We start from the raw sequence: 8109 nt of genomic DNA on the forward strand, positions 1-8109 counted from the left end.
CCGTTTGATAGATCTCAAATTTAGAGCGATTGAACAAGTCGCAAAAACCCTTAGAGGAGGTGATAGGTTTCATTTGTTATGTAAGCAGGAGGTTTACTGGATTTTTAAGTTAAAAACATTGACACCCCAGGGTCTTAACAACACCATTGAGCTCAATAATATTTGCTGATTGTTTATTTATTTCTGATATTTGTTTATGCAGCATTTTTTATTTTTTTTTATTTGATTTCGGTGTTTTTCTTTTTCTTTTTATTATGTATATGGTTGGTGCCTTCTTAGGTACTATATATTATATATATTATTTTTGATTAGAGAATGTGTTCATTATTTCTGTGTAGTTCTATAGTTGAGTAATCTGAGCCAAACGATTTTACTTATTTATTTTCAGCTATTGATGTTTTATTATTTAAACTTGAGGACAATGATTTTTATTTATGTAGATTTGTGTAAACTAATGTATGCTGGGTTAGATTCTGCTCATTTACATCAATCCACATAATGATTGTTTTTATTCTATTGTATGTATACTTTTTATGCATTCATATTGATTTGTTTACTATAGAGACTTGTGTAGTAATTACAAGAGCAGAACATCCAGTTGGGACCTTAATTACTACAATACACCTATTGGTTGCATCTAAAGCTGTGTATATTTTTCTGAATGGGAACCTTCTTTAATTGGATTACCTGCATCACGTGGTTACCGAGATTAGATTGGTTTGTTATTCCCACATGATTATGAGCACAAACTATGTAAAGCAGATCATTGTGGTCTGCTAATTATACCTCTGATGAAACGGCATAATAGCTGAGAAACACGTCAGTTTAATCTGGACTTCAAGGAGCGATTCTTTTGCATATTGGATTGATCTCTATACCCCGGGGTCGAGAAGTACTTTTGCGGATCAAATTTTCTTGGCTGAAAGTTAATTCGATTACTACCTGGATGCTGGCATTTGGAATCCTTTGTCAGAGACCGTGATAAGTATCACCATACTTTTACAGGTTATTATTCCTCCTGTCATTATAAGGGTGCCGTACACATGACTGAGTAGTTTGCACACGTAGTTGTGCTCAATCGGATATCCTCACGTATATGTGAGCTGCTTTGTGGAATCAGCGGACCCTTATAAATTTTGATGTGGGAAACATTACAAGGGTGCCTTACATATGACTGAACAGTTTGCACACGCAGCTGTGCTGAATCAGATATTCTAACATACATGTGATCTGTTGTGTGGAATCAGCGGACCCTTATATATTTGATGTGTAAAATGAACATCTATTGATACTCTTGTTCTCCGTTATACCAATTCTCCAGGACCTTTCTATATGCCATGTTTTTGCTCATGTGTTTCCATTATATATGCATGGTCTAATCGCCAGTCCTTTGTACTGTTTGCAAATTTAACATATGCATGGGAATATTTTTTATATGTGCTCTATTCAATGAGAGGATAGGACTAATATGTTATGGGTCCTTTAACTGTTATGTACATCTAATGACTATTTGTTATTATATGTTCAGATCTCCTGATTATTGGATATTTTAGAATAAACCTTACTATTTGCTTTCAGTATTGCACTCTTTTTCTCTTTTCTATGTTCATACAAGGAACCCAAAAACAAATATTCTTTGTCGACAGCCATACCTTCTCACCAACTCTCAAAGGAGGCACAGCTCTGCGTTTCTTGTCTGCAAATAATTTATAACGAGAGAACGATTTCTTCAATGCTCTTCGTACTTTTGCCCATATAGAAAGAAAATCCTGCCTCAATAAATTAACAGCTGTACCCTGATTAGATGGTAAGGCCAAAAACTCGGAAATTCGAGGATGTATGCCATAAACAATGGAAAACGGAGTTGCAGAAGTTGATTCATGAAAAGCATGATTATGCACAAATTTAGCCCATGGTAACATATCAACCCAATTTTCTTGGTTAGTAGATGAAAAAATCCTAAGAAAAGTCCCCAAGTCTTGATTAACTCTTTCTGTTTGCCCATTGGTCTGAGGATGGTATGAAAAAAACAACTTTAACCGAATGCCCAGAAGATGACAAAGAGATCTCCAAAACTTAAACACAAATTGAACCCCTCTATCCGAAACAATCTCTGAAGGGCAACCATGAAGACGAAAAATCTTTTTACAAAATGTTGGGCCAAAACAGCAGATGAAGGCAAACCAACCAAAGGAACAAAATGTGCCATTTTGGAAAAATGATCAATAATAACCCAGATGGTATTACAATTCTTACTAACAGGTACATCAGTAATAAAATCCCTCGAAATATGAGTCCATGGTTTAGAAGGAACAGGAAGAGGTTGAAGAAGGTTGAAGAAGACCCAAAGGAGATTGACGCGAAGACTTGTGTTGGGCACAAACTGCACAAGTAGCTACAAACTCTTTAACTTCAGACTGAAATTTGGGCCACCAATATTGTCGAGAAATTAATTCAAAAGTCTTTCGAGCTCCCAAATGTCCAGCAAAACATGAAGTATGAAACCAAATCAATAGTCTTTTTCGTAAATTGAGAAAAACAAATGTTTTCCCCGGAGGAGGAGTAGGATTCTTGGACAAATTAATGGCATTAACAGACTTTGGGTCCAAAATGGGACGATCCCAAAAGTTCTCAGGTTCAATATGATCAAAAGCTCGAGACAATGCATCAGCTTTCTTATTCTTGAGTCCAGGCTTATGTGACATGCAAATTGAAGCGTGAAAAAAAAAGCGCGGGCCTGACGAGGATTTAGGCATTGAGCTGATTGAAGATAAAGGAGATTTTTGTGATCAGTAAACACCGTAACAATATGTCGAACCCCTTTCAACAAATAGCGCCATTCACGTAACGCTAATTTAATAGCCAATAATTCTTTATCCCCAATGGAATAATTCCTCTCTGCTGGTAAAAATTTACGGGAAAAGAAAGCACAAGAATGAAATTTTCCCTGAACAGATTTCTGTGACAGAACAGCTCCTACTCCCATCGTAGAAGCATCAACTTCAAGAAAAAATGGCAAAGAGAGGTCAGTTTGCTTTAGAACAGGGGCAGCAGAGAAAGTGTTTTTAAGAAAAGAAAATGCTTCGAGTGCTTCTGAAGGCCAATGTTGAACATCAGCACCTTTTTTGGTAAGAGACACTAATGGAGCCACAAAAGTAGAATATCCAGAAATAAAACGTCTGTAATAATTGGCAAAACCCAAAAAAACGTTTAATAGCTTTCAGTGCATTAGGACAAGGCCACTCCAGAATAGCCCGAACTTTTTCAGACCAGTTACAGACACAATATACCCTAAAAAAGGTGATTCAGAGGCTTCAAAGGAGCATTTCTCCAATCTACAATACAAATTATTTTTTCGTAATCGAGAAAGAACTTCAGCAACTTGGAGACGATGAGACTGGAGATCCTTAGAAAAAATTAGTATATCATTGAGGTACACCACTACAGATGAATACAACAGGTGCCGAAAAATTTCATTAACATAACTCTGGAATACTGCAGGTGCATTGTACAAACCAAAGGGCATAACAAGATATTCATAATGGCCATCTCGTGTGTTAAATGCAGTCTTCCATTCATCTCCAGCTCGTATTCTAATGAGATTGTATGCTCCTCAAAAATCTATTTTGCAAAAATGTTTTGCACCCTTGATACGATCAAATAACTCTGACCAATGGTAAACCTGACCAGTACACAGGTGTAGCAAACACAGGTGCAGACCATGACTAATCATCTGCACTAGAACAAGAATTAAAGTGACAGTCAGTGTTAAGAGGCTCGGGTAGAGGTACCCGGGGAGTGGAGTGTGACAACATCCCTAAAGCATATTGGTGGGTTAGTTGACAATATTAACCCTAGTCTGTGTGGTAGCGAATATAGATTGTAAGCTCCTTTGGGGCTGGGAGTGATGTGCATGATAAAATTTTCTCTGTAAGGCACAGATCATTATGTAGGTGCTATATGAAAACCTGTCAATAAATAAATCTTATATTAGAAATGCTAAAAGAATCCCAGATATACGTCTATCTTTTGATGCTAAAAAACGCATTCAATAGAATATTGTGGAAATTTATATCCCTCACTGTGGAAGTGGTTAGCATCTATGGAAATTTCCTTACAGGCATATTTGCTCTATATACAGACCCATCAGCAATTATAGTGATCAATGGGACACCATCCAATAGGGTTATTATCCGAAACGGTACTAGACAAAGATGTCAGCTGTCGTCCATGATCTTCACTCTGGTTATTGAACCCTTACCGGCAGTCATTAAATCTTCACAAGTATACCAGGAAAAGTTTCCTCTGCTCTCTTTCAGATTACAAACTGATCTGGCTTTGTGGCGCTCCTTTAAAATTTATTGGCCAGGCAGTATAATTATGTATTTTATGTATTCCTTATTTATCTTTAAACTTTAGTCTTCTTGCCTTAAGGCTTTTAAAGGTGTGTTTATTCTGCACCATTTGTGCAGCGTGCATGTAACATGTACATTAATCCCCTTAATACTTAAAAGATCACAGGAGACCAAATTCGGTTTATTGTTTTATTCGATGCTTCTTAATTGCACTTAGATTAACCTAAATGCTAAACAATTTAGTGTCATGCTTCTTAATTGCACTTAGATTAACCTTAATTCTTCTGCATTGGGACCATTACCATTTTGCACTTAGATTAACCTTAATTCTTCTGCATGGGACCATTACCATTGTCAGTGTCTCTAAACAGATTAACCTAAATGCTAAATAACTGAGTGCCATGCTTCTTAATTGCACTTAGATTAACCTTAATACTTCTGCATGGGACCATTACCATTGTCAGCGTGTCTATACCTTGCACCTTGTCTAAACCTAATTTATGTTTTTCCTTTTCTTCTTTTTTCTTTTTTTTGCATTTTCTGAATGCTCTTTAGGGTGAATTAAGGTGACTCCGGCAGGTGGAGCAGGTCACCGTCATCGTCACGTCTCATGCCTCTAAAACGTCAGACGATTACGTCTGTAACCTGTAACAATGAAAAGTAACAGCTTATTAAGTTAAAGATTCACTTTTTCATGGTAGACAGAATTTGTTGAGGAAATCTTGTACAACACTGGTCTAGACTGTAATTTATACATTAGCTGGAACCTATATATTTACCTCTCCATGTGCCTTTAGTAACGGTCACATGCTTCTTCTGCCTTGTGTACCGTCTCCTCTTCCGGGAAGTCACTGCCCGAGTTTTGGTCAGGTGGCCCTTCTTTTGTTTCCTTTGATAGGCCATTGTGGTGGCCAATTTGCCTTCAGCCAGAAGCAAATGACTTGTGGGCTCCCAGCCTCCACTTTTATACCCTGAGACTACTTATGATGTCATATGGGTGGGGTTTGGGTGTGGCCTGGCCAATTTTTGTGACATTATCATTTTGTCATGTGGGTGTGGTCAATTAACCAGTCATAAGGGTCATACTAAACATTAACATCTGCGTTCACAGCAACAATAAAACATGTGACTGAAATATATGTTCCAGGAGAAGAAAGAAGCAAACTTTATATTTGGTTTGTAAACACAATCATGTATGTTTGGAAATGGTGTGAAAAACCGCTCGAAGAGACCTACACGTAGTTGGAGGGTTATTAAGTACAGCCAGGGTTTCCAGCTGTCAGTAAATTTATTGACACTAAAATAACTGAATTTGCCACCAGTCAATAACAAAAGTAAATGTCAGAAAAAAAACACACCATGAGATAAAAATAAATTGATCACAATAATTTCTTACAGGTGATTATGCTTAATCATTAGTCTTCTCTTAATCCAGAAAATCATATCCATATGTATTGATAATGGAAGGAATCTTTTTGTATATGACACAACACAAATCAAAGTAAAAACATATTATTTATTACCTGATGACAGCTGGATAAAAGCATCAAAACAAGCCAAGCTTCAAATTCGCATATATTCTCCAATCAGTGTGTGGATGTACACTTACCTCTGCTTGATGAAATACGGGCATGTAAGTACTCCTCTGTGAAAAGATGCCAATGACTTGCCTCCACAGCCTGCGGGTTCGCTGAGTAACCATCACTGGGTATAGGATCCCCACTACCCTTGTTATTGTAGCACGCAATGCTACATTGGACATTGAGCTGGACAACATCAAATGTCTTCTCAAAAACATTGAACAGATATGAGATAAATGGGATGAGATCATCATAGATTTACCCACCAGTCGTCACCTACCCACTCAATCCGAAAAGCACTTTAGGGTCAACGTTTTCTATGTAGCTGTAGACTCCATTCTCTCTGGTTTTCATCATTCATTTACTTCATTGGAAGTAATTTGTGACTTGTTTAAGTTTCTGTAGGAGTTCAACAAAATGAGTATTGAAAACCTGTGCTCCGCAGCTGAAAACTTTCAGCAACAACACAAGAAAGATATTGCCCAAGATTTCAGTGACACACTCACTTTCCTGAAGTGAATTTATAGTAGAAACTTTAAGTTGGAAAGCAAGCCAAAGGAACTTCTTACAGAAATCCTAGAACTTTCTGGGGTGTTTCCCAACATCAGAGTTTATTTGCACATTTTCCTCAGTTTGCCAGCATCTGTTGCTTCTAATGAACGTTCAGTGTGCTGAAGAACGTAAAAAGCTATCATCGCTCAACTGTGGGCAAGAGCGATTGAGTGGGCTAGGCATGCTCAATATTAACTGTGGCATGGCACAAAAGTTGGATTTTTACAAATCGTTTGCTGTATTTTCAGAAAAAAAAGCTAGAAGAGCACTTCTAATTTGAAATCTCCAAAATTCCAGTACATCAGTATATATATATATATATATATATATATATATATATATATATATACAGTAATTATTTGTAAATTTTAATAAAGTTAAGCAATAAAATCAATTTAAAATACATTTTTATTGTTTTGGGGTTTTTTTTAAGAAAAGGGAGGTGTGGGGGCCTCTTAATTTGGGTTTCCTTGGGCGTCGATGAACCTCTGATAGGGCCTGGTTGTTAGTGTTGATCCACTATGACCCAGTATTCTAATATGCCCTAAACTATATCTGCAGAGCTCTTAAAAGGTATCCGATAAACATTGGATATATTATTTTTTAGAGGGAGATGCCACTACAGTTTAAGATTGAAGGTATTTTTTGTGTTTTGTACCAATTTTTTGCATTTGGATTATGTGGTTTTGGATTGGAGATTAAACTTTGGTCACTCGTATACATTTTATACTGTTTTTGGGACAGTCAAGGTATTTTTTGGTAGTTGTGTGATGTCATTTGTAAAAATCCATGAATAGTCATTGAGGGATGTTCTGAAAAACGTGAATGTTGCAGATTTTTTTATTTTTTTAAATTTTGTTGAAGGTAAATAACAAAGGCTCCAAGTTCACACAGGACACACAGTGGTAGTCATTTGTGGGTATTTGGAGAATTCTGAAAGGTAGCCCTAATATTTACGATAAATTAAGTTATTTCTAGAGTACTGACTCGAAGGGGTAAATGTATCAAGCTGTAAGTTTCTGGTGGGTTTGAAAAGTGGAGATGTTGCCTATAGCAATCAATCAGATTGTCTTAATTTGTGGGTTTTTGTTTGTTCACCCACCTGTTGGGGATTGAACACAAGTTCTCAATGGGATTAAGGTCTGGGGAGTTTCGATGTTTTCATCCCCAAGCTACATAGTTATCACTTTTGCCTTATGACAAGGTGCTCCATCATGCTGGAAAAGGCATTGTTCATCACCAAACTGTTCTTGGATGGTTGGGAGAAGTTGGTCTTGTAGAATGTTTTGGCACCAATCTTTATTCATGGCTGTTTTCTTAGGCAAAATTGACTCTTTGCATAAACTTAATGTAATTGTCAATAAAAGCTAGAGATGCTGACTTACCCCCGTGTTTTGGTTTTGTTTTTGTTTTTGGATCTGGATTACCGTCGTGTTTTGGTTTTGGTTTTGTTTGGTTTTGTTTTGCTATTTTGTTGGAAAATCAATGTTTTTGGGCATAAAATAACCAAATTTAGTGCTCCACCTGTTTCTTGGATAAGTAATGTAATTGTAAAGCTAATAAATTATCAGAAATACAGTTTAATTCCTGGTAGGTAGGCCTTCATTAATTCTACACAAAAC

The 8109-nt window shown here is 36.7% G+C and overlaps 1 long non-coding RNA gene across 1 annotated transcript; it reads right to left on the reverse strand.

The window, feature by feature from the left end:
- Positions 1-4530: 4530 nt before the first annotated feature.
- LOC142140400 (uncharacterized) lies at positions 4531-5276 on the reverse strand. The gene is made up of 2 exons (XR_012688455.1): positions 5135-5276; positions 4531-5000 (listed from the first exon to the last, which is right to left on the reverse strand). It is a non-coding gene; the product is annotated as an uncharacterized LOC142140400 (long non-coding RNA).
- Between the last annotated feature and the right edge of the window lie 2833 nt (positions 5277-8109).

This window comes from Mixophyes fleayi, chromosome 2, assembly GCF_038048845.1.
Source record: "Mixophyes fleayi isolate aMixFle1 chromosome 2, aMixFle1.hap1, whole genome shotgun sequence".
Classification (NCBI taxonomy): domain Eukaryota; kingdom Metazoa; phylum Chordata; class Amphibia; order Anura; family Limnodynastidae; genus Mixophyes; species Mixophyes fleayi.